The sequence below is a fragment of the Nomascus leucogenys genome, chromosome 12 (genome assembly GCF_006542625.1).
Source record: "Nomascus leucogenys isolate Asia chromosome 12, Asia_NLE_v1, whole genome shotgun sequence".
Lineage (NCBI taxonomy): Eukaryota > Metazoa > Chordata > Mammalia > Primates > Hylobatidae > Nomascus > Nomascus leucogenys.
In genome coordinates this window covers 60097383-60123071 of record NC_044392.1, presented here as the reverse complement: position 1 = coordinate 60123071, position 25689 = coordinate 60097383, and the positions used below count along the sequence as shown (strand labels likewise).

At 42.0% G+C, this 25689-nt stretch overlaps 1 pseudogene; it reads right to left on the bottom strand.

Moving 5' to 3' along the window:
• Positions 1-706: 706 nt before the first annotated feature.
• Positions 707-25689, bottom strand: part of LOC115837574 — a 56959-nt pseudogene continuing 31976 nt past the window's right edge.

The window sequence follows — 25689 nt, the reverse complement described above, 5'->3', positions numbered from 1 at the left end:
AGAAATTTACCAAGTTGGCTTCAGAGTAGACTAACTTAGCACATTTTTTAAAAAGACGCATATATTCAGCATCACAATCAGACCATTACATTTAGCAATCAACAGCATGAGTGAAAAAAAAAAAAAAAAAAAAAACTGGCCAGGCGCGGTGGCTCACGCCTGTAATCCCAGCACTTTGGGAGGCTGAGGCGGGTGGATCACGAGGTCCGGAGATCGAAACCATCCTGACTAACACGGTGAAACCCTGTCTCTACTAAAAATACAAAAAATTAGCCTGGCGTAGTGGCTGGCGCCTGTAGTCCCAGCTACTCGGGAGGCTGAGGCAGGAGAATGGCATGAACCTGGGAGGCGGAGGTTGCAGTGAGCTGAGATTGTGCCACTGCACTCCAGCCTGGGTCACACAGTGAGACTCTGTCTCAAAAATAAATAAATAAATAAAAAAACTACATTAAAACCCTTTGTTGGAATGCTTTACACTTTCCACAGAACAGAAACTAAAATAACCTGTTATACAATTAGTCACAAATACAGTCCTCCTCAAGTTTTTTGCTCATACACGAGTATTTGTCTCAAACATGTCTTCTTTATAGTAGTTAGGCCCTGCCACCACTGTGCTTGGCTGAGTTCACAAATCTGTTGTAACCTGTAGCTTCCCTGTCACTTCCGTAGCTCTCCTCTCTTGCTAAAATTTGTTTCCTGGCAGTAATTAAAATCTTCTGCCACTGCCATAGCTGCTGCTGCTACTAGAACCACCATAGCCACCTTGGTTTCATGGTTTGGCAAAGTATTGGCCTCCACCACCATAGGGGCCAGAGTTTCTGCCTCCAAAGTCTCCTGCCTTCGTGGGTCCAAAATTTAAAGACCGATTGTTGTAACTGCCAAAATCATTACAACTTCCACCACTTCCAAAATTGCTTCTGTCATTACCAAATCCATTATAGCCGTCTCCACTGCCACCACCACAACCATTGAAGTTTCCTCCATGACCAAAGTTGTCATTCCAAAAACCACCTCTGTGACCACCACCAAAGTTTCCAGAACCACTTTGACCTCTTTGGCTGGATGAAGCACTAGCCATCTCTTGCTTTGACAGGGCTTTCCTAACTTCACAGTTGTGGCCATTCATAGTATAGTATTTCTGAATGACAGTCTTATCCATGGAGTCATGGTCATCAAAAGCTACAAAGGCAAAGCCCCTCTTCTTGCCACTGCCTCAGTCAGTCATTATTTCGATCACTTCCATTTTTCCACACTGTTCAAAATAATCTCTTAGGTGACGTTCTTCATTGTCTTCTTTAATGCCACCAACAAATACCTTTTTCACAGTTAAGTGGGCACCCGGTCTTTGAGAATCTTCTCTTCAGACAGCTCTCTTTGGTTCCACAACTCTTCCATCGACCTTGTGTGGCCTCGCATTCATGGCTGCATCCACCTCCACAGTGGTATATGTGACAAACCCAAAGCCCCTGGAGAGCTTGGTGTTTGAATCTCTCATTAACACTCAGCCCGTGAATTCCCCATTGCTCAAAATGGTTCCTCAGGTTCTCGTTGGTTGTTTCAAAACTCAACCCTCCAATGAAGAGCTTCCTCAGCTATTAGGGCTCTTTAGGAGACTCTGACTTAGACGTGACTGCAGGGGGATGAGAGACTTTAACAATGCTTCCTCGGCGGCATCCATGGGCATAAAGGACATGTTTCCATTTTCATTTGCTTCACGAAATTTTTTTATTTCCTTCTGAATATCTTTATTGACCCAATTGTTAGGAGCATGTTGTTTAATTTCCATGTATTTGTACAGTTTCCAAAGTTCCTCTTGTTATTGATTTTCAGTTTTATTCCATTGTGGGCTGAGAAGATACTTGTTATGATTTTGGTTTTTAAAAGTTTGTTAAGACTTGTCTTGTGGTCTAATATATGGTCTATCCTGGAGAATATTCCATGTGCTGATGAGTAGGATGTGCATTCTGCAGCTGTTGGATGAAATGTCTTGTAGATGCCTGTCAGTTTCGGTTAGTCTCTAGTGCAGATTGTGTATGATGTTTCCTTGCTGGTTTTCTGTCTAGATCTGTGAAATGATGAAAGTGAGATGTTGAAGTCCTCAACTATTAGTATACTGGAGTCTCCCTCTTTAGCTCTAACAATATTGGTTTTATATACCTGGGTACTCCAGTGTTAGGTACATGTATATTTACAATTGCTATATCCTCTTGCTTAATTAATCCCTTTATCATTTTATGATGACCTTTTTTGTCCCTTTTTATGTTTTTTGACTTTAAGTCTATTTTGTCTGATATAACTATAGCTACAGAAGCATATTTTTGGCTTCTGTTTGTGTGGAATATTTTTGTTTATTCCTTTTCTTTCAATCTATGTGTGTCTTTACATGTGAAGTAAGTTTTTCAGGCAGAATACAATTGTGTCCTTTTTTTTTTTTATCTATGCAGCCAGTCTATAGCTTTTAATTGAGGAATTTAAGCTGTTTACATTGAAGGTTGTTTTTGGTAGGTGACAGCATGTTATTGTCATCTCATTCATTGTTTTCTGATTGTTTTGTATTTTTTGTTTTATTGTTCACTTCTACAATTTGGTCTGTTTTGTAGTAATAACAGTTGACTCCTTTTTTCTCATTTGTGTGTCTGCTTTATCAATGTTTTATTTTTTGTGTGTTTTCATATATATGTAGATGTAGTTCTTTTGCTTCCAGATGTAGGACTTCCTTAAGCTCCTCATCATTTATTTTGTTGAGTTTGCCATTCAGATCATGAATTCTTTCCTTGATTTCTTTGTACCATTCATTTGGGTTGTCCTATCTCACTGACTTTTTCTAATGTCATTATTTTGAAGTTTTTTCCAGACATTTCATAGATATCCTTTTCTTTGGGCTCTGTTACTGGTAATTATAATGTTCCTTTGGAGGTGTCATGTTTTCTTGCTTTTTCATGTTTTTATGTCCTTACCTTAATATCTACACATTTATTGTAACAGTTGCTTCTTCCGGTTTTATCAGTTGGCTTTTGCAGTGAAATACTTTTTCCTGTAGATGTCTCTATAGTGTTGGTTGGAAAAGGCATTTTGGCACTCATTCCTGGTGGGTGTAGTAGTGTAGCCTTTGTATGATTTCTTCAGCTGTAATCAGCTCATCAGTGGCATCTATGAGTTCCTCAGTGGCTTATGCTGCAGTTGTTAGTGGAGGCTGTGGTGACGCTTTGCTGTTGATGCAAATGCCAGATGGGCCAGTCCTCGGGCAACAGTGGTGATGGTGGTGGTGGTGTGCTGAGCATGCCAGACCTCAGGTGCCAAGGTAGTATATGTGGGCACCAGCAGTGACAAGTTCAGGAGGGCAGAACCTTGGGCCCCCAGATGTTGTGCGTGGTGCTGGCAGTGGCAGGTCCTGAAGGGCAGGTCCTCTGGTCCCCAGACAGCATGTGTGATGTTGGTGGTGGCAGTAGCAGTGGCAGGCCAACCCTCAGAGCACCAAGCAGTGCACACAGGCACCAGCAGTGGTGGTGGCAGGCTGGGTGTGTTGGATCACAGTCTCCTGGGTGGTACATGTGGGCAGGGGCTGGTGGCAGCAATGTTAGTGTAGGCAGGCAAGTCCCCCTGCTTTTAGGAGGTGCCTATGGGCACAAGCAGCATGTGGGGTGGTCCTGTCCTTATACTGCTAGACAGCATTCACATACACTGGTGGCAGCACACGGGGTGGGCCTATACCCAAACCCCTGCACAGTGGGTGCAGGCCCACTCACTGTCTTTATCATGAGCACTCAGTAGAGTCCACAGATAGGAGTCTGTGAATGAGTATTAACTCCCTTTTGGTGCCCTCACTATTCTAGACTGGCACACTAACCCACACTTAGCCTTTGGAAGCTCCTTTAAAATGTGACTGATTCCTTCTTTCCCACTTGTATTGTGGCCTACAGCTTTTTCTCATATAGTTTGCTGTAGGTGAGAGAGTTTGTGTCTTTTATCTCTCCTTAGAAGGGTTTATCTCTCTTTCAAACTCAGATAACTCTATTTTCCTCAGCTTTCTGATTGGTTCAATAAAGTTAAGATTTTGCTTTTTTCTGGACTTTTCTCATTGTTGTGATGAGAACAATAGTCTTTGCAGCTTTTTACATACAAAGCAGAAGTGAAAATTCACGCTTAATTTTAAAAATTTTTTATGATGATGATGACATCGAACTATTAGTAAGTGTATCTCAAGGTAAAAAGTGTTCTTAGGTTGAGTTTCCTAATTAATTAATATTCTAGATCAGTTAAAATTTTGGACAAGTTCTTGTTAGATCTGTTTAGATAAACATTGTTTTTTATTGAAATATGGCTGAAATGTTCATTATTAAGAGTGGAGAGAATGTCAGCTGACACTTTCTTGTTTGCTTGTGCTTGCATTATTAGTATTACCTTTAAGTGATGTTGTCTTTAAATGAATTATTTTTTTTGGCCACTAGTCTCTTTGTGAGGGCTAATTTTCTTAAAGCTAGATAATAGCAAACCTCTTAACCAAGCACACTCAAACTGCGATACATCACATTACACTGAAAGTGATTAAATGGCAGAGGTTTGTACCGTCAACCCCTATGAGTTTGAGAACTCCCACTCTGCCTTGAAGATCCTTTTGTATCATACATGATATATGACTATATGACATAGATACCAACTGAGGGAATCAGGATCAATCCATGTATTAAATATTTATAAAGCTTAATTTCTTTCCTTAGATAAAAAGTTTGCTAGAATATTAAAAACATTAGACTATTAGAAACAAAAATTAGAAATATTAGGAATTCTAATATTTTCTCACTTTAATAGATCTTCTTAGGTACTTCCTGGCTTGCATATCCCCGACTTAAGCATTGCTGCACTCATGTATATGTTTCTATAGAGTAGAACTTCTGTCTCAATCGCTGTTTGTTCCTCCCAATGCCTTGTATAGGCCTGATACTTTATACGATGCCGATGCATACTTACTTGATGCATAAATGAACACAAGGTCCCTGACATCAGGAAGCCTTGTCATTCACCAAATGGATCTGGTCAATTATGACGAACGTGTGAAAAAAATAGAAACCTATCTAAAATAATATATTATAACTAAATTGTACCATACTGATGACATCCATTTGATTTTTAAAAAGGCAGTTAAATACAAATTGATGTCTTGGAGAAAAGTACATAGAAAAAGTACACTTGGGCTGAGCCTTAACACCGGAGAGCATTGCAGTAGTCAGAGATAAAAATGTCCTTTTCCATCAAAGAGAACAACACAAGCAAAGTAGAGCATAAGCAGGGTCTGGAGAGTTCAGATCATGAGTGGGAGCAGCCATCCCCGCAATTTGAGCACACCAGCAGCATGGGAGTTGGGAGGGCTGAGGAATTTATTAAGGCAGAGACACGCTCGCTGGCCCTAACTGTGATTGTCACTTCTGGTCTTCAGTGCCTTCCAGCTGGTTCAACAGAAACCAATGCACTGGGGCAGCCACAGAACCACAGAAGCCTAAGCAGAAATGGATATCACCATGGCCTCTTCTCCCTCCATATCACTCCCTGCTGCATGAATTTGTCCTTGCTTAGCTTGCTTACCTTAAAAAACAAATATTTACTTAGTGATTAAAATGAGGCAAGTACTATACAAGGCATCAAAGTTAATGAAGAATAAGATGTAATTCTTGCCTTTAAGGAACTTAGTTTTATGAGAGAGACATTGACATAAAGTGAATATTTAAAATGTCATGCACTAAGTACCAACATAGAGTTTACACAACACATTACAGGAGATCAGAGGAGGGATAAGTAATCCAGTTCTGGGGGAAAGGGAGGTGGGATGAAGAGAAATTGTGCAATAGAGATAATTTCTTAGAGAAAGGAACAAGAAAGCTGAGTCTTCAGGGTTGAGTAAGAGTTATTTAGGTAATGAGGGAATAAGAGAGCTACTTGAAGCAGAAGAAAAATAAATGCTACTAGATTAAGAAGTATTAATAAAAGGCAGGTAGTAGAGAAAAATTAGTCTAGAGAGTTAAGCAGGAACCTGTGCATTGAAGTACCTTTTAACAACATGTTAAAACAACTGTAGTGATTTAGCTGAGAGATGATAGTGACTTGAGTTAGGGTAGAGAACAGGAGACAGATACAAAAACATAGCAATGGTGACAGCAGCACATGACTACTTGGATATGAAACCACATGAATCTGAAATTTCTACCTTGAAACAAGTTGGAAATAATCAAAAGAAGAAAGGATTTATAGGTAGATAATGTGTTTGGTTTTGAAGATAATAAGTTTAAGGGACCAGTGGGACATCCAGGCGAAAGTTTCCATCAGGCAGTCGGACCACAAAGCCTGGATATTAGGTGAGTAGGCTGGGCTGGAAATAATCCTCAATACATGTGTAATAGCTGAAACCATGAGATGTGGATGAGATCATCCCCAGAACCCTATGCACGGTTAGAAGCAGTAGGGCAAGTACAACTGGATAAATGAGCCATATTCCAGTGAGTGACCCAGGAATCCTGCCAAGACCCAAGGACATATCCCTGAAGGACCCACAACATTTAAAATAGGCTCAGAGGACAAAAGTCCACAAAAAATCAGCAAAGGAAGTTTTGAGAAAAATAAAGAACATGAGAGGGTGGGATCACAGAAGCCAAGATGGTAAAACATTTTAAGAAGGACTGAGTAGGCCAGGCATGGTGGCTTGCACCTGTAATCCTACTCAGGAGGCCAAAGTGGGAGGATCTTTTGAGCCCAGGAGTTCAAGGCTTCAGTGAGCCAAGATTGCACCACTGCACTCCAGCTTGGGTGACAGAGGGAGACTGCGCCTCTGAAAAAAACCAAAAAACAAAAAGGAGGAGAGAGTGATCCTGGTGTCAAGTGTAGCAGAGACTTTCAGAAAGAGAAGGATGTTCCTTGAGTTTAGCAATGTCAAGATGACCAGCAATCTCAGTGGTGGAAGCAGGATCTGGACTCTCTCAGGTCCGGGCTGAGGAAAGGAAGAAGGATCCCAACAACTCTCAGGCATCGTGTCTGCTTTGAGACTCCGGAGAAGGTTTGGCAGGAGAGTGGGAAGGAGAGGCAGGGCTGTGTCCAGAGAGCGGGGCTGCTCCAGTGAGCTCTCCCTGCTCCATGGGAAGGGCGACCAGAGAGAACTGTGGTGACACTGAGGACATCAGGGAGCAGTCAGGCTGGGAGCTGGACTGGCTGTCCACGTGGAAACTGAAGTCACTAGAAAATGAGCAGGGAGACTGGGAGGCTGGTCAGTTTTCAATGTGTTTGGGGAAGGAGAGGAAGTCAGTAAGTGATGGAGATGAGAGAGATGGAAGATGACAGAGCACTGTGACACCCACCTGAGAGAAGCCAGGATATTTACCTGAGAGTAGAATAAAGTAGTCTGGAGCAGCCTTGGGAAATGAGGACAGGTAAAGGTTTGGGGATGTGGAGAATAAGCAGTCTCCCTGACGGAGGGCCCCAGGGGAAGACCTCAGTATCCTCAAGGAAGAGACAGATTTTCCTTAAGGCCACGAAAACTGGGACATGAACTTGTATATGCCTACCACGAGCAAGAGTTTCTCAGGACACTCACTCAGTGAAAAGGTCTGAGAAGAGGGGCAGTGGAGGTCAAATCTAAGAAGAGAAAGCACAGAGCACTTTGGGAAGAGTGTGGGAGAGGCTGCAACAGGAAGATGGCTAGGAGCTGAAGCTGGGGGCAGGATGCTGGGGTCAGTGGTCCAAGGGGCTCGGCTGGACAAGGAGCTGCTTTTGTGAGTGAGGAAGTGATCCGAGGTCCCTAAGGTGGGACCAGAGGCCTCGCCAAGCCAGGGAGTGGGAGTCTATGGCTGGGGAAGCTCCACATGTCTGGAGCACAGTCTTCAGCTGCAGCCCCAGGGTCATAGGAACTGAGGCTATTGAAAGAGACCAGGCGGATGACTGCATGTTGCTATCCTAGCCCCCAAGCCTTCTCAGACTCCACGGTGCCACACTGATTTTTCTTTTTACCTGTTCCCCAACCCTCTGCATATCCCCAGCCTGGGGACATGGCACTTTGTAACACTGGCACTATCAAGGGAAAAAAGAGTGTCTATGTAAGCCCATTTTCCAGATGATAGAAACTCAGTCTTTTGAGAATAAATTTCATATTTTAAAATTTTTTGATAGAAATTGGCCAAGTTGGTCAGGCACAGTGTCTTACGCCTGTAATCCCAGCATTTTGGGAGGCTGAGACGGGGGGATCAATTTGAGGTGAGGAGTTCGAGACCAGCCTGGCCAACATGGTGAAACCCCGTCTCTACTAAAATAACAAAATTAGCCGGGTGTGGTGGTACATGCCTGTAGTCCCAGCTACTTGGGAGGCTTAGGTGGGAGGATTGCTTGAGCTTGAGAGGCAGAGGTTAAAGTGAGCCAAGATCACGCCACTGCACTCCAGCCTGGGTAACAGAGTGAGACTCTGTCTCAAAAAAGAGAGAAAGAGAAAGAAAAAGAAAGGAAGGAAGGAAGGAGAGAGAGAGAAAGAAAAGAAAGAAGGAAGGAAGGAAGGAAGGAAAGAAAGAAAGAAGAAAGAAAGAAAGAAAGAAAGAAAGAAAGAAAGAAAGAAAGAAAGAAAGAAAAAGAAAGAAAAGAAGAAAGGAAGGAAGGAAAATTTTTTAAAATCACCAATTCTGACAAAAAAATTTTTAATGGGCACTGTTTGTGAAAGGACAATTTTAAATAAGTTGGTTTTTTTTTTGGTAATGATTAAGGGGCCTCATGTCTGTTTTGAAAAGTGGGGAGCACATAAATAAGTGAATGATGGTGACTATGGTCATAATTATTGACATCAATTACATGTCCTGTTATAATATGTTGATGCTCAGGGTCTTTTGAGACAGACTAGTAGCAGCCTCTATGCTGTGGTTACTAAGCAGTCCCTAAAAACTGGCTCTTGGACCACTTTGTTGTTGTCATCATTGTTCTGTTGCTTCCTTGACTGCACTCATTAATTCCCTGCTTCTTCTAATGGTTGCCTCATTCTTCACAGCATTGTTTAGGTAAAGTTCTGAAGGCAACTCTGCCTCTCTAATGGGATCACCCACTTAGACTTTGTGACTGCTGTTTGCTGTTCAGAGAACTTTGTGCTTTCTTCCAGAATTGGAAGCTTGGCCCATGTTGCCGGATTTTATTTATTTACTTAAAAAAAAATTGACTACTTACCTGCCAGATTCTGAGTGAAGAACTGGGGGCATAGAGGAAAACACAATCTTGGCCATCATGAAGCTTATAGTTTAGAGGCAGAAACAGAAACAGACAATAAACCAACAAACAAAAATTATAAGTTGAGAAAAAATAAACGAAAGAAGCAAACAGAATGACAAAATAGAGAATATCAGTCTTTCTTTGGGTGGTGTGTGGTGGAAGGAGGGGTTAATTTAGACTGAGTGGCCATAGAAGGCCACTTTCAGAAGTTATATTTAGGATAAGCCCTGAAGGATGAAGGGAGCCTGACAGGCAGAGTTGGAGCAAGAGTGACCCCAGAGAGAAGATTGTAAATGCATGGCCCGGAGGAAGGAAGGACCTTAGGGCCTATGAGGGACTGAAAGGAAACCAGCCTGGCTAGAACATGGTGTGTGAGAAGAAAAGAGATACTGTAAGTGAGTGACAGGAGGACAGGCCAGGCGATGCTGGGTGGTGGACGCCATGGCATGGACTATTCAGAGTTTGGATTTAATTCTGAGTTTAGTTGGAAGTCACTGAAGGTATGTGAGCTTGAAAGTGGCATGATTTGGTTTTGTTTACAAGATCATTTCAACTACTATGTAGGGAATAGATTGGAAAAAGGGAAGTGGAGGTAAAGAGGTCAGATAATGGGTGTTGCAATACTCCAGGTGAGAGATGATGGTGGACTATGGAAGTGTTATGCATCAACAAGCAGGCATCACTCATGTCTCTTTTTAACTTCTTTTTAATTTTTTAACTTTTTATTGTGAATCAGTTTCAGACTTACCAAAAATATAAAAATAGCACAAAGAATTTCTTTATACCCTTTACACAGCAGCCCCATGTATTAACATCTTCCATAACCACAATTATGAAACCCAAGAATTTAACATTGATACAGTAGTATTAACTGAGCTACCGTGCTTATTCATAAACTGCCAATTTTCTTTTTTGTTGTATAGGATCTGATCCAGGATTACACATTGTCATGTCATCTTAGCTCTCTAATCCACAATGGTTCTTCACTTTCTTTGTTTTTCAGTCTTGACAATTGGAAGAATACTGACCAACTGTTTTGTTCACCACCCCTCAATTTGTGTTTGTCTGCTGTTCCCAATGATTATATTCAAGTTACACAAGAATGATACTAGGCTCTTTTTACTGCATCATATCAGGAGGCCCATGATGACTACTTGTCATATCACTGATGATGTTAACTTAGTCACTTGGTTAAAATGGTACCTGCCGGTTTTCTCCATTGTGAAGTTATTTATATTTTCTTTTGTAATTATTAAGTGTCTTACGGGGAGATACTCTGAGACTATGCAAATATCCTGTTTCTCCTCAAGCCTTTTCCTTCCAATTTGTGTATACATTGATGATTCTTGCCTACAGCAATTATTACCATAGTGTATATGTTGTGGGGGTAGGGGTTGATTTAGATTGAGTGGTCACAGTAGGGGTTAATTTAGACTGAGTGCCAAATGTATAAAGAATCATGAAATATATTTCCCAAATGTCTAGTGGAGATTTTCTGTTTTATAACTTGGCCTAGTTGTAATTACAACATTTACTAGTTGGAATTCTATGGTAAGAAAGTGTTTTCTCCTTATTTATTTATTCAAGTATGTATTTATATAAGTAGGGATTCATGGATATTTGTTTTATTCTATGGGTTATATCCATTCTATCATTATTGGTTTTGTTGCTTAGATTTTCCAGATTTGGCCATTGGGGACCACCTCAAGTTGGTTCTTATGTGTTTTCAACATGTTCTTATCATTTTTTGAGCATTATCTTACCTTCCTCAACCTTAAGTGTTCCAGGCTTATCTTGAACTTTCCCAGCCCCAGCCATGAAATCAGTCGTTTCTCCAAGGATCCCTGGTTGTGTTCTTGGAGAATGAATTTTAGGAACCAAGATCTGGGCTCTGGGTATGTTCACTGTTTCTTGGTTTTCTTGGTGGACAGAATTTAAAAATATAAGTATGAATATACACACATAATAATCATCTCTCTCTCTCTCTCTGTGTATTAAAAACTGGTTCATTCCAACCCTCTCTCTTTCCTTATTTGTAATTCCTTTCTCTGACAGCAAGAAACCTGACTCACATTAGTCACTATAAACTTGTTAATTTGCTGAGTCCTAGAATACACATAAATATTGACAAGTCACACCCTTGTGGGAAAAAAAAAAAAAAAAACTTACTAACTAGACTACAGTATCTGTGTAGAGTTGTTTTTTTTCTTTAGCCTGATAGTATTTGTGATGGTCAGTTTTACGTGGCAACTTGGCTAAGTTACAGTCCTCATTTATTTGAGAAATCAAACCTGTAAAGGGATTTCGTAGATGGATTTAAAGTCTATAATCAGTTGATTTTAAGTAAGGGAGATTATCCCAGATAAGCTGGGTAGACCTGATTCAATCAATCGAAAGGCCTTAAGAGTGAAACTGAGGCTTCCCTAAAGAAGAAGAAATTCTGCCTGTGAATAGCAGCTTCAGCTCACACCCTAGAGTTCCAGCCTGCTCTCTGATAGCCTGCCCTGTGAATTTCTAACTTGCCTAGACAGCCCCTACAACATTGCAGCCCATTCCTTACAGTAAATCCCTTAGTATACATGTCCTTTTGACCTGCTTCTCTGGGTGAATCCTGACTGATGTATTAGCCAAACAAAATAATGTTTTCTGCTTTCCAAAATCACTTAGTTTTCACCCAGTCCCTTCAGTGTAATTATATTACTCATTTGTAATTCAGTTAGGTTCATTTGTTAGTGTTTGGGTTCCATTTTGGCTTCCCCTATATCGTGGCTGATTTTAATTATTTATCTAATTTTTGAGTATATTAAAAACATGGGTTTAAAGATCCGAACTAGACAAAAACGTATACCCAGAAAAGTCACTCATCCTTCATCCCTTCTGCTTCATTCCCATTCCCTTATTCTATCTACTCTATTTCCATCCACTTTCTGTAAGTAATCAGTCCCAATAGTTTCTGGTATACACTTTCTCTATTTCTTTCATTTGACACAAATGAGCAGATATATGTATATTTCTTTTTTTTTTGAATCAATTTTTTTTATTAATTTTTTTTGCACACAAAAACAATAAACATTTTCTAAAAATACATACAAACAAAAAGATGTGTATCAAACATACCAGGAAGGCTGCACATGGGAAGACGGGGAATAGAAATGGGGAGTGGGAATCAAAATAAATGAGAGAGGGACTTTATATGGATCAGTGATAATAACTCAATCCTCTATTTGACGAAGAAGGAGAAGGAAGAGGAAGAAAAAGAAAGTGGGATAAAGGATCAGAAAGGGAGGAAAATAGAAAAAATTAGAGTATGACTCCAGGATAGACCTGCCCTGTTGTCACTGAGTTGGTTGGTTGGTTTGTCTGTTGCATTTTTCATATGCTTCGCCATGTTGGCCAGACTGGTCTCCAACTCCTAGCCCGAAGTGATCAACCCGCCTCGGCCCCCCAGAGTGCCGGGACCACAGGCGTGAGCCACCACGTCCAGCCCCCAGATTGCTTCTGGCCTCCGTGGTATACCTCCCAGACGGGGCGGTCGGGCAGAGGCGCTCCCAACATCCCAGACGGGGCGGCCGGGCAGAGGCGCTCCTCACTTCCCAGACCGGGCGGCCAGGCAGAGACGCTCCTCACTTCTTCCCAGATGGGGCGGCTGGGCAGAGGTGCTCCTCATTTCTTCCCAGACGGGGCGGCCGGGCAGAGGCGCTCCTCACTTCCCAGACGATGGGTGGCCGGGCAGAGGCGCCCCTCACTTCCCAGACGATGGGTGGCCGGGCAGAGGCGCCCCTCATTTCCCAGACGATGGGTGGCCGGGCAGAGGCGCTCCTCACTTCCCGGACGGGGCGGCCGGGTAGAGGCGCTCCTCACTTCTTCCCGGACGGGGGCGGCCGGGCAGAGGCGCTCCTCACTTCTTCCCGGACGGGGCGGCCAGGCAGAGGCGGTCCTCACTTCCCAGACGGGGCGGCCGGGCAGAGGCTGCAATCCCAGCACCCTGGTAGGCCAAGGCAGGCGGCTGGGAGGCGGAGGCTGCCGCAAGCCAAGACCACGCCACCGCACTCCAGCCCGGGCCACACGGAGCACCGAGTGAGCGAGACTCCGCCCGCAGTCCCAGCACTTCAGGAGGCCGAGGCGGGCAGAGCACTCGGGGTCAGGAGCCGGAGAGCAGCATGGCCAACATGGCGAACCCGCGCCTGCAGCCAAAGGAGGAAAAGCAGGCTGGCGAGCGCTGGCAGTCCCAGGCAGTCTGCGGTGCGGGGCGCAGCGAGCCGAGTAGATTACATGCAGCCTGGGCCACAGAGGGAAAAGAAAGAAAAGGCAGGCAGGCAGGCAGGCAGGCAGGCAGGAAAAGAAAGAAAGAAGAAGAAAGAAAAGAAGAAAGGAAGAAGAAAGAAGAAAGAAAGAAAGAAAGAAAGAAAGAAAGGAAAGGAGAAAGAAAGAAAGAAAGGCAGGCAGATATATGTATATTTCTTATGTTTCCTTCTTACATAAAAGAGCATAATATAGATACCTTTTTCTTAACAATATATCCTGGAAATCACTCTACTCCAGCTCATAAGCTCCTCTTCATTCTTTTCTATAGTCTCATAGTACTCCATTATGCGGATGTCCCATAGTTTACTCAATCAGACTCCAGTGAAGGGGTATTTAGGTTGTTTCCAGTATCTTGCAATTATAAGCAATGACTTAAGCCATGTCAAGTTAAAAAAATAAAATGGTGCTCTCATTTCATAGTTTTCTGAGTTGGTTTATAAATCTTGATGTCCAGAGAGGGAAAATGTTGAAAGGCATAGAAGACATTGGGGAATGGGCAGCAGTGTGCAATTCAAACTTAGCGATGGAAAAGCCACACTTTGGGGAAAATTGCCCTGCATTACAGTGGGTACAGCAATGAAAGGAAAGGCAGATGAACTGGAATATATTCTTTTAGTCAGTGGTCCGTCAGGAGAATATGTACTCCAAGGGAAGTACAAGTTAATCCTTTAGGGTACAGAAAGAAAATATTCAGGCCAGGCGCAGTGACTCACGCCTGTAATCCCAGCACTTTGGAGGCCCAGGTCGGGAGTTTGAGACCAGCCTGGCCAACATGGTGAAACCCTGTCTCTACTAAAAATACAAGAATTAGCCATGCATGGTGACATGTGCCTGTAATCCTAGCTACTTGGGACCTTGAGGCAGGAGAATCGCTTGAACCTGGGAGGCAGAGGTTGCAGTGAGCCAAGATCGCACAATTACACTCCAGCCTGGGTGACAAGAGCGAAACTCTGTCTCAATAAAAAGAAAATATTCAAACTTTATTTTATATTTAAGTTTTAGCTAAAAATGAGATGTGTTACTGTTATTTAATACACAGACTGACAGTGATGACCTCACCGTACCAGTGTCTGTTGGTCACAAGCCACATGTATACTCTGCAGCAAGGATGACTGGCAGTGAAAACCTCATGTGGCATTTTGCTTTCAGCAGATTGCAATGTACCATAGTCTAAGTGCTATAGGATGTCACTGGTATGGCTGGATTTATTAAAGCAAGACTTAAAACATGGAAGAATCTTTACAATGCATTTTTAATGACATAAGGAGTGACTATGAACATCTTTTGTATCTCAGAGAAATTTACTGATGAATGCATAAAAAATTACTTTAAAGAGCTGTTAACTTAGAGATGGAATTTCACATTCTTCTGTTACAAAAAAGGAAGTGCTCCAAAGTTACCAACCTTTCTCTAATAACATATGACATTAAGTTGTTCAGCGTATATTTTATATTTTCTTTTTCTTTTTTTTTTTTTTTGAGACGGAGTCTCGCTCTGTCGCCCAGGCTGGAGTGCAGTGGCGCAATCTCGGCTCACTGCAAGCTCCGCCTCCCGGGTTCACGCCATTCTCCTGCCTCAGCCTCTCCGAGTAGCTGGGACTACAGGCGCCCGCCACCACGCCAGGCTAATTTTTTTTTGTATTTTTAGTAGAGACGGGGTTTCACCGTGGTCTCGATCTCCTGACCTCGTGATCCGCCCCCCTCGGCCTCCCAAAGTGCTGGGATTACAAGCGTGAGCCACCTCGCCCGGCCCCATATTTTATATTTTCAAAAAACCCCACAACCTGCTTCTTCAAAGTAACAAAGAATGAGAAGGTAACAATATTTCAAAAGAAATTAATGCTTTGAGAAATCATTTAGAAGTATAGAAACACGATTTGGTCATCAGAAAAAAAAAATGTGTCTCATCTATTTTTTAAAATACCCTTATATCTGTGCCCTTAAAATAATTTACAAATAATTTTTTAGTCTCTTAAAATTTTTCCAGAACAAAGGCTTTTAATGAGTTTTAAACCCAGATGTTTTAAAGTTAAAAGTCAGTGTTTTCTGATTAGTTTGCAAGGAAAAGTGGTCAGAGCTGGGGAAAATAGAACTTTATTGGCGAAATTTCAGTGAAAACCAGCATATGCAGGCAAGGATACACCTCTTCCATTTGGATTAGACATATTGCAAGATACCTTCTCATTTATAGCACTCTTTAAAACCAAGAATCTGGATAGACTAAGCTGGGAACCAGAACTTTGGATTGTTAAATCACCAGGTATTAAGCCAAGATTTAAAAAATTCAACTAGGCATATTCAATCACGTTACTCTGTCGTTTGTTAACATTAATTTTAGTAAGATTAAAAAGGGATTTTAAGGATGGGAGCAGTGGCTGAAGACTCTAATCCCAGCACTTGGGAGACCAAGGCGGGTGGATCACTTGAGGTCGGGGGTTCAAGACCAGCCTGGCTAATGCAGTGAAACCCCATCTCTACTAAAAATACAAAAAGTAGCCAGGTGTGGTGGTGGCATGCACCTGTAGTCCCAGTTAGTTGGGAAGCTAAGGCAGGAGAATCGCTTGAACTCAGGAGGCAAAGGTTGTAGTGAGCTGAGATCGTGCCACTACACTCCGCCTGGGTGACAAAGTGCGATTGTCTCAAAAATAAAAATAAATAAAAAGATATTTTAAACAATTATTAAACAAAATGAATATTATTTTAAAACATGATTTATTTACTATTTACATATTCCCTTTTCAGGAATACGAATGCCTTATAATACATATAATGTATCAGTATATTACTACTTATGTGTAAATTATAAATAAATAAGCATATGCTGAGGGAGTGTGTTCAATTTTTAACTGATTGTGGTATGTGACCAAGATGTCTGAAAAACACCTTCTAAAGATTATATTTTGCAAATGACCTTTTCACCATTAGTATCTGGCTAGCAGACTTTTAAAAATTATTTCCTTTCATTTCCTGATTTTCAGAGTAATAGGTTTGCGTTCTATCTGCCTCTAAAGGTGACCAATGAGATTTTATTTGCTTTCTCCCTCTTTCTATGTGCATGTATCCATACAAACATACACATGTATACACATATGCATGTAATCTTTTTTAACCATTGAGAATGAGTAGCAGATTGTTTTCCTTTATTCCTAAATATTTCCATGTATATTTCCTAAGAACAGGACATAGCCATAGTACAGTTATCGAATCAGAGGAGTTAATGTTGATTTTGACAGCAGAATTTAAAGATCTTGACTTAATCTGATCGGATAATAAATGTAAAACTGAAGCAAAAAACTAAGAATAAGTCCAATGTATTTACCTGAATTGTCTCATCTGTGATATAGAAACTAACACCTGCTGGGCTGGGTGCGATGGCTCATGCCTATAATCCTAGCACTTTGGGAAGCCAAGGTGGGTGGATCACGAAGTCAAGAGTTTGAGACCAGCCTGGCCAACATGGTGAAACCCTGTCTCTACTAAGAATACGAAAATTAGCTGGGCGTAGTGGTGCATGCCTGTAATCCCAGCCACTAGGGAGGCTGAGGCAGGAGAATTGCTTGAACCCAGGAGGTGGAGGTTGCAATGAGCAGTGATCACACCACTGCACTCTAGCCTGGGCGACAGAGCAAAGACTCTGTCTCAAAAAAAAAAAAAAGAAAGAAACTAAAACCTGCTTTATATACTCAACAAAAGTGCTATGAACATTAAGGAAATGCTGAAAGTACTTTGGAAAACAAAAATGTTGCATATGTTAAATATTGTCATAATCATTTTCTATCAATTTTACTGTTGATGTGTAAGAAGGTGATTGCTCTTAAATATAATTATTTTAAGCACTGTTTTAAAGTGTTAGGCTATTTTAATTTTAAAACCATACATATATGTATATATATGTATCTCCACTAATTAAATTTACTACTACACCAAGAATAAAAGTCTTAACACAGGCATAATATAATCTACAATTATGACTAGGAGCCCAGCAACAAAATACCATGCAAGGCAAAAGGTAGAAAGACGAGGATGAAGCATTGCCATTGTGAGTGTGTGGACAGACAGCTGTTCCTGCCTTACCGTGCTAACCAAAAGAGATTGTACCTGGTTCACAGCTAGTGCAATTTACTGTTAATTACCAATACCTTGCAGATTAGCAGAAGTTAGGTAAGACGGGGTGGAAAACAGCCATGTCAACTTAATGGCACTCTTAACAAGAGTCCCCAAGAGACCAGAAACTCAGAAGCAAACAGGAGCGGAAATGGAGAGTAACTACAGAAGGTTGTTTTGAACTTGATTCTCAGGTGGTAGGAGCATCAAGGAAGCATTCTGGAGTGTGTTCACTTGGTCTCTCTTTCTCTCAGATGTGCCATAAATGCCACTGGTCTCCCTGGAGAAGACAAAGGGCTTGAGGAAAAACTTATTGCTGCCTTTAGCAGAGAGGACAAAAAGATTCCAGGAAAAATAACCTAGAATGTAGTAAAAGTCGGGGGAAGATTTGACGAAGGCAGGGTAACATCTTGTACAGCTTAGAGTCAAAAGTAAAGGAAGAAGCTTTTCAGCCTTGAAGCTGGCTCCCCCAGCCCTGATGACCCTCCCGCTTAGGATGAATCCAGATCTTCTGAGGAAAAAACAGCATCACTGCCCTCAAGAATAATCAAGAGAATATCCAGGTATTGACAGGTGTAAGAAATCCCGACCTGGACAGCAGGGAGAGCAATGACTGGAAAATGGTTTCCTCCTTACTGAATCGGATGAAGGAACCCACCCAGATCTCCCAAGGCAAATCAGGGTTTCTCATTTCTGCTTCCACTTGAGGTTTGTAATTTTGGAACAGATGAGAGGAGAGAAGAAATGAGCAGCTGGCTACATAGATGGTATCCAAAAACAGGATTTGGTTTTCTAAACAGGGCTGATGATATTAGAATGATAGGCTCCTGGCAAGAAGAAGGCGTCTCTCAAAAACCAGGATAAACATGTTTGGCAAGAAGCTGTATGATCGACAAAGAGGACTTCAAAATGAAATTTAGGGCACGGAGCAGGGAAATGTGCTTATATAATGCTCTGAAGATATTGCCATTCACATTCAGGTCTGCTCTCTGCCCTTCTCCCCCTGCTCCATGCCTGGGAAGTTCACAGTACAGACTGTGTCATGGGGCTCCCATCCCTTTTCTTTGGCTTGTACCAATGAGAGCCACCATGGAGAAATTCTGGGTTCAAGTAGCCACACCTTCCTCTTTCCCCTTCAGACCAAGGAGTCATAACAACTCCATGTGGTTGCCACTAAAACTGCTACATTATCCAGCCTCAGTTTGCCCTAATCATCTCTACACTTTGTAAGTAAGATCTTTAAAAACTGCTTCTCAAATTGCCCTTAAGTATACCAGCTGTTTCTTCCATGACTCTAACATATAGTTATCTATATGGAGGATGGTGAGTGCAAGGGAAAAGAAGGAAGTGTATGGGAGGAAGTTTCTGGTGATTTTCTATAACAATGTGAAAAGGAAACAAGACAGGAGTTGTGCCAGTTGTTGGCAGGAGCACTGATATCTGTGGCTACAGAAGACTGCACAGCCATGAATGTATCTAGATGATGAAATGAAGCAGAACTTTTAATTCAGCTTGTTAAATACAACCCAAGCAGTAAAGCTTGTCACTGAAGGGCAGGAGGTCAAAAGAAACTGATGAATCGTAGGGTTTTGGAATAGCACCGGCTGTCAGAAAGGTGCACACCTATCTTAGTATCCATTTGACTGAGGATGGACTTAGCTAATGAATGAGGAGGGAGAAGGGAGGCATGAAAGTATGGGACTATCTATACTAGTGCTTCCCAACTAGGGGCAGTTGTACCCCTCATGAAACGTGGCAATGTCTGCAGATGTTTTTGGTTATTATTGTTACCAGAAAGGGGTCCTGATCCAGACCCCAAGAGAGGATTATTGGACCTTGCACAAGAAAGAATTCAGGGCGAGTCCACATAGTAAAGCGAAAGCAAGCTTTATTAGGAAAGTAAAAGAATAAAAGAATGGCAGGCCAGGCGCTATGGCTCACGCCTGTAATCCCAGCACTTTGGGAGGCCGAGGCAGGTGGACCACCTGAGGTCAGGAGTTCGAGACCAGCCTGGCCAACATGGTGAAACCCTGTCTCTACTAAAAATACAAAAATTAGCTGGCCGCAGTGGCGCACGCCTGTAATCCCAGCTACTTGGGAGGCTGAGGCAGGAGAATCGCTTTAACCCAGGAAACAGAGGTTGCGGTGAGCCGAGATCACACCACTGCACTCCAGCCTGGGCAACAGAGCGAGACTCCATTCCAAAAAAAAATGGCTACTCTGTAGGCAGAGCAGCGGCATGGGCTGCTCAACTGAGTATACTTACAGTTTCTTCTTCATTGTATGCTAAGCAAGGGGTGGATTATTCATGAGTTTTTCAAGAAAGCAGTGGGCAATTCCCAGAACTGGGGGTTCCTCCCCTTTTAGACCATATAGGGTAACTCTGGATGTTGCCATGACGTTTGTAAACTGTCATGGTGCTGATGAGAGTGTCTTTTAACATGCTAATGTATTAGAATTGGCATATAATGAGCAATGAGAATGACCAGAAGTCACTTTCTTTGCCTTCTTGGTTTTGATGAGTTTTTGCCAGCTTCTTTCTTGCTGTTTTATCAGCAAGGTCCTTATGACCTGTATTTTGTGCTGTGACTAAGAATGCCTAACCTACTGGGAATGCACCCCAGCAGGTCTCAGCCTTATTTCACCCAGCCCCTATTCAAGATGGAGTCGCTCTGGCTCAAGCACCTCTGATGTCATGACTGCTTGGAGATGAAGATGCTTCTGGCATCTAGTGGGTTGATGCTAGGAAGGCTGATAAACGTCCTAAAATGCAGAATACAGCCCCAAAGAACCTTTCAGCCCCAAATGTCAATAGTGTGGAAGTTGAGAAGCCCTGATCTACAGCCTGGGTAGCCAAGTGGGAGCTGTGGACCACGTGTCTATTATAATGGTTAAGAATGCAGTCTCCGGAATTAGCTAGACCTGCGTCTGAATTCCAGCTAGTGATGTTGGGCAAGTAATCTAACCTCTCTAGGCTTCAGTTTCTGTTCTTTTCAGCTTTCAAGCAAGATCTATTGGACACCCCCTTATGCCACATCACACTATGTGGTCAGCAAGTACAAATGATCACAATAACATTTAAGTTAGCTAGAACTCCCAGGAAACAGGTCATTCTGAGTCATGGACATTTCTGGTTGAAAACTAGTGTTCATTCCTGTCTCATAATATATGTAGAAACAACTCTTTTGCTCCTATTCTGTTATTGTTACTTATTATGGCTTTTATAAAATTTACTAGATCCTGCGAAACAATTTTCACGTTCCCAGTAGCTGAGGCAGCCACTATTGGTTGACCATTCAACAGCCAGAGCCTTTTTGTGAGAGTGATTTCTTTGTGTTTTTTAATTTATTATTTTAAAATTAATATTATTTTAATTGAAAGATAATTGTATATGTTTATGGGGTATAATGTGACGTTTTGATATACAATGTGGGATGATTAAATCAATCTAATTAACAAATCTATTACCTGACATTAATAATGAAAAATTTTCATGGTGAGACATTTGAAATTTATTCTCTTAGCAAGTTTGAAATAAACAATATATTGTTAGCTGTAGTCACCCTGCTCTGCAATAGATCTCAGACTTTTGGTCTCTGACGTTAACCAGCATCTCCCTATTTCCTCCCAGCTTCAGTTTCTTTATAATGGGGAAAATAATGAGACCCACCTCACGGAGATGTGGAGCTTATATACATATAAATTGTTTAGCTAGTGCTTGGCACATAGTTAAGTTCTCAAGAAATGGTTACTCCTATTATGGTAATTGTCACCTTCCCAGTACAGATTATAATTCCGTTAAAACAAATTTATGAGGCAAGAGGAAAGTTTCAATGGAGCTGATAGGTTTTGTAATTAGGTAGTTAGATGGGTGCGTTCACTTTGTAGAAATTCACTAAGCTCGCAGGATGCAGTGGCTAATGCCTGTAACTCCAGCACTCTGGGAGGTCAAGACGGGTGGATTGCTTGAGGCCAGGAGTTGGAGATCAGCCTGGGCAACATGGCGAAACCCCATCTCTACAAAAAATATACAAAAATTTGACAGGCAAGGTGGCGCGCACCTGTAGTCTCAGCTACTCAGGAGGTTGAGGTGGGAGGATCACTTGAACTCGGGAGGTTGAAGCTGAAGTGAGTCAAGATGGCATCACTGCACTCCAGCCTGGATGACAGTGAGACCTTGTTGCAAAAATACATAAGTAAATAAATAGATTGAGCTCTAGCTCTACACTTATGATTTCGGACCTTTTCTGTACATATATTATAATTTTTAAAAAGCTTACTTAAAATAATTAATAGGAGTCTCATTCTGCCTGCCCTCAAAAAGCCCCACAATATCTAATAAATTCTTGACTTTCCTTGCCAGTGATTCAATCTCTCAGAAGTTGAAAGATGCAATGAAGGACAGTTACTCTCCACTGACCAGTTTGCTCTCCACTGACCAAAACTGAGAAACTGGGAAGAAAGACGAGTAATTGACAGCAACATCATATACAAGGGACCATCATACTATAGTATGGGAAGAAAATGTTTGTCGAAGTGCCAACATCTAATTCAGGTTTTAAGAAAATAGAATTCCAAAAAGTTTGGAGAAAAAATAACTGTGACAATGTAGTCTGATTTCAAAAAGACCGAGTGACTTAAGAGGAATGGCAGGTTCTAAACAGAAATTCTAACTCTTTAGTCATAAATTATCATGATAAAGGAGAAAAATGAGAAACTGTGTGGCCATAGAGGGAGCTCCAAAATGATCTCAGGTATTTAAAGGATCTGCGTAGGTGAATGAAGAACACTGAGCTGAGGGCTAACACAGAATGACACAAGCAGGTATTATTCCTGCATGGTAAAGGTCAGAACTAGGCAAGGTTTGTGAAGCATGCCAACGACAACTGAAAAAGCTTTTTAGCTATGCTTGGAGCTGGAAGAAGGACAAGGAAGCATACGGCCATTTCTCAATTTAGTGTTAACAGCAGCACAAAGAAGACAGAACAATTCATTTCATAATTTTTTTTAATTTTCTCTATCAAGGAAAATGATCTTCTAATGATAATGGATACCATGATATTGGCTAGGAAAGAATTTGAGCACTAACTAGTTGAATAAATAGTAAGAGCTCCTTCCTTGTTTTTCATGGGCTCAAATCTGCTGCTGGATGAAAAATGTGCAGATGTGATTGGGAAACCCTTACCTCAACCTTGGGTGAAAGGGCACAAGAACCTGCCTGAAAGCTGAGAGAAGGACCAGTGTGCTTATTTTTAAAGTGGGGAAATACATATTTCAGAATCTGCACCCTGTGGGCTTGATGCTGATTCCTGGGAAAATTCTGGGTTGATTTAATTAAATTAGGTAGTTTATGAGTACTTGGTGAATAAAGGAGTGAAAAGCCCTGCACTCAGCCTGATTTTCCAGGGAAAGATGTTATACTAATAATCGTCAACATTACTGAGCACCACCTGCCAGCATGTCTCCAAGCACTCCATTTCTTCGGGCCTCAAAGAATCCTGTGAGGCAGGTCCTCAGACAGTCAAATCCTAGGCAGATAAAAAGAAGTCCCCAGAGAATCTCTGACCCTCTTCAAAAGTGTTTACATCAGATGCTTTTGTGCAGATGAGGGCTAGATGCCAAGGGCTTGTCTGTGCATGCCCACAGCTGACTAGACCCCTGGCGCGTGCACTGGGGGAAGTGGATGGAGCCACAGGACTTTCACACATTATGCAGGGGAAGAGCCTGCTCTCTTCAGCTCCTGTGGTGACCTGGGAATCAATCAGTGAGGTAGAGGGTCCATCATTGCTGAGATGTTTTTTCTTTTTCTTTTTTTTTTTTTTTTTTTTTTTGAGATGGAATTTCGCTCTTGTCACCTGGGCTGGAGTGCAGTGGCGTGATCTCAGCTCACTGCAACCTCCGCCTTCTGGGTTCAAGAGAATCTCCTCCCTCAGCCTCCCAAGTAGCTGGGATTACAGGCGCCTGCCACCATGCCCGGCTAATTTTTTGTATTTTTAGTAGAGACGGGGTTTTGCCATGTTGGGCAGGCTAGTCTCGAATTCCTTACCTCAAGTGATCCGCCCGTCTCGGCCTCCCAAAGTGTTGGGCTTACAGTCGTGAGCCACTGCGCCTGGCCTCTTTTTTCATTTTTCACCTTTCACCCAATAAAATCCTGCTCTACACACCCTTTGATGTGTCCACGTGCCTAAATTTTCCTGGTTGTGTGACAAGAAGCCGGGTTTTAGCTGAACTAAGGAGTAAAATTCAGCAACAGTACTACCATTATCTCTATTTCCAGATGAGGAAACAGAGGCACAGGGGAGTCAATGAACTTGCCAGAGGTCACACAGCCAGTGTAACAGAGCCAGCGCTCAACGGGCAGGCTGGCTCTGGAGCTTTTGCTCTTCCCCTTGATTCTGAGAGGCTTTCAGCAAAGCAATGGATAATAAGCATCAACATGCCTTTCAGGACAACAGGAGGAAATGCAGGCTGCACAGGCTGCAGTGAGGCACAGTAGCACTCGTTTAAGCAGTCGCAGCAAGAGAAGTTCGAGTGAAGCCTCCCTGCTATTTTGGAAGTCCTGGAACAATGCCTTAGGCTGCAGCATTAAATACTGGTGATATGTGAGCACTTTTGACCTATAAAAATGCTAATTTTATGTGTTCCAGACTAATACTTTATCCTCTCTTGCCTAATACTTTTTCATATTCTTTTACCTGGACGTGTATAGTGCTTTTTGGACCATTTTCAGATGACACATAGAAGGGATTGATACCTAATGAGATAATTGCAGTACAGAAAGGTCATTACAGTTTGGAGAGTGGGGATGAAACTATCACAAAATGAATTTTAACAGAAATAAATGTGAAGCTCTGAATTCAGTTTTAAACATTTAGTCTCCACAAGGATAGGGTGAGAGAGACCTGATTAACCAAAGTTCCTGTGAAAGCACAGGATTTTCGGTCTCCACCAGCTTTCTTGAGTCCCCAGGTGGTGAGGTGATTGTGGAGGTCAAGGAATACGGGGCTGGATTAAACAACCTCACACTGATCATTTCACTCTGTCTAGGGAACCAAAGTGCCAGAGTTGGGGGCAGTCCTCTGACATGCAGTAGGTGTTAAAAGAAGGGTGTTTATTGTACACCGAGCAGTGGAGAATTTGGAATTTTTAGCCTGAAGAGGCTTGGGGAAAACTGATAGCAGCCTTCAAGTATTTAAAGGGATGCTATTCATAAATCAAGAAACATTTACTGAGTACCTGCCACGTGAAAGGAGGAGCACTGTGTGCTGTGAGAGACTGAAAAATGAGAAAGAATGCTATCTGACCTCAAGAAGTTTATTAATAGAGAGGGCTTGTCAGACCCAGAGACAACTAATACAGGAGGTAAATCAACAGTTGCTGTAATAGAGACACAAATAAATCATAATCATTATGTTTTCTTTCCTTTTTTAACAGATATTTGTAGTACAAAGAACTTCAAATATCTGAAAGAAGTAGAGAGAGGTATAAGAGGTGTTAGGAGACTTAAGGAGAAACAGAATTGGTTTATACATAAAACATTTCTAAATAAGAACTGTGTACCAATGGACTAGATGGCTGGATGAGAAACTGAGCATCCCACATGTTCAGACAGAGACTGGGAGGCCTGTGTCGGGACATGCCTGCTCTGGGTGGAAGGGCTGACCAAATCTCCAAGACCTCTTCCAAACTGCATGAGTCTCTTGCTCTGAAAATAAACTCTCAGAATCAAAATGTTCATGAAAACACAATCCAATCTTCCTATGTGTTAACAGCGGCATGTTAGCCAGCATAGCGTCTAATACAAAGCTGGTGCTCAGGTGATATTTGGTGACAGAATCCTATTTTTAGGATTTTTACTTCATGGAGTTATAAAGCAGAGCCCAGTTTTAAGGAATTCTGAACTTCTACAAGAGTTAAATCAGATTTTTAGAGCTACAAACCACCTTTTAGCTGGTTGGCTATGGCGCCCATTTTACAGATGAGGAAAGTGCGGTGGAGAGGGGCTCGCTGCCTTGCTTGCAGTTGCACAGGCTTCTCGGACCTACAGGGAAATTGTTGC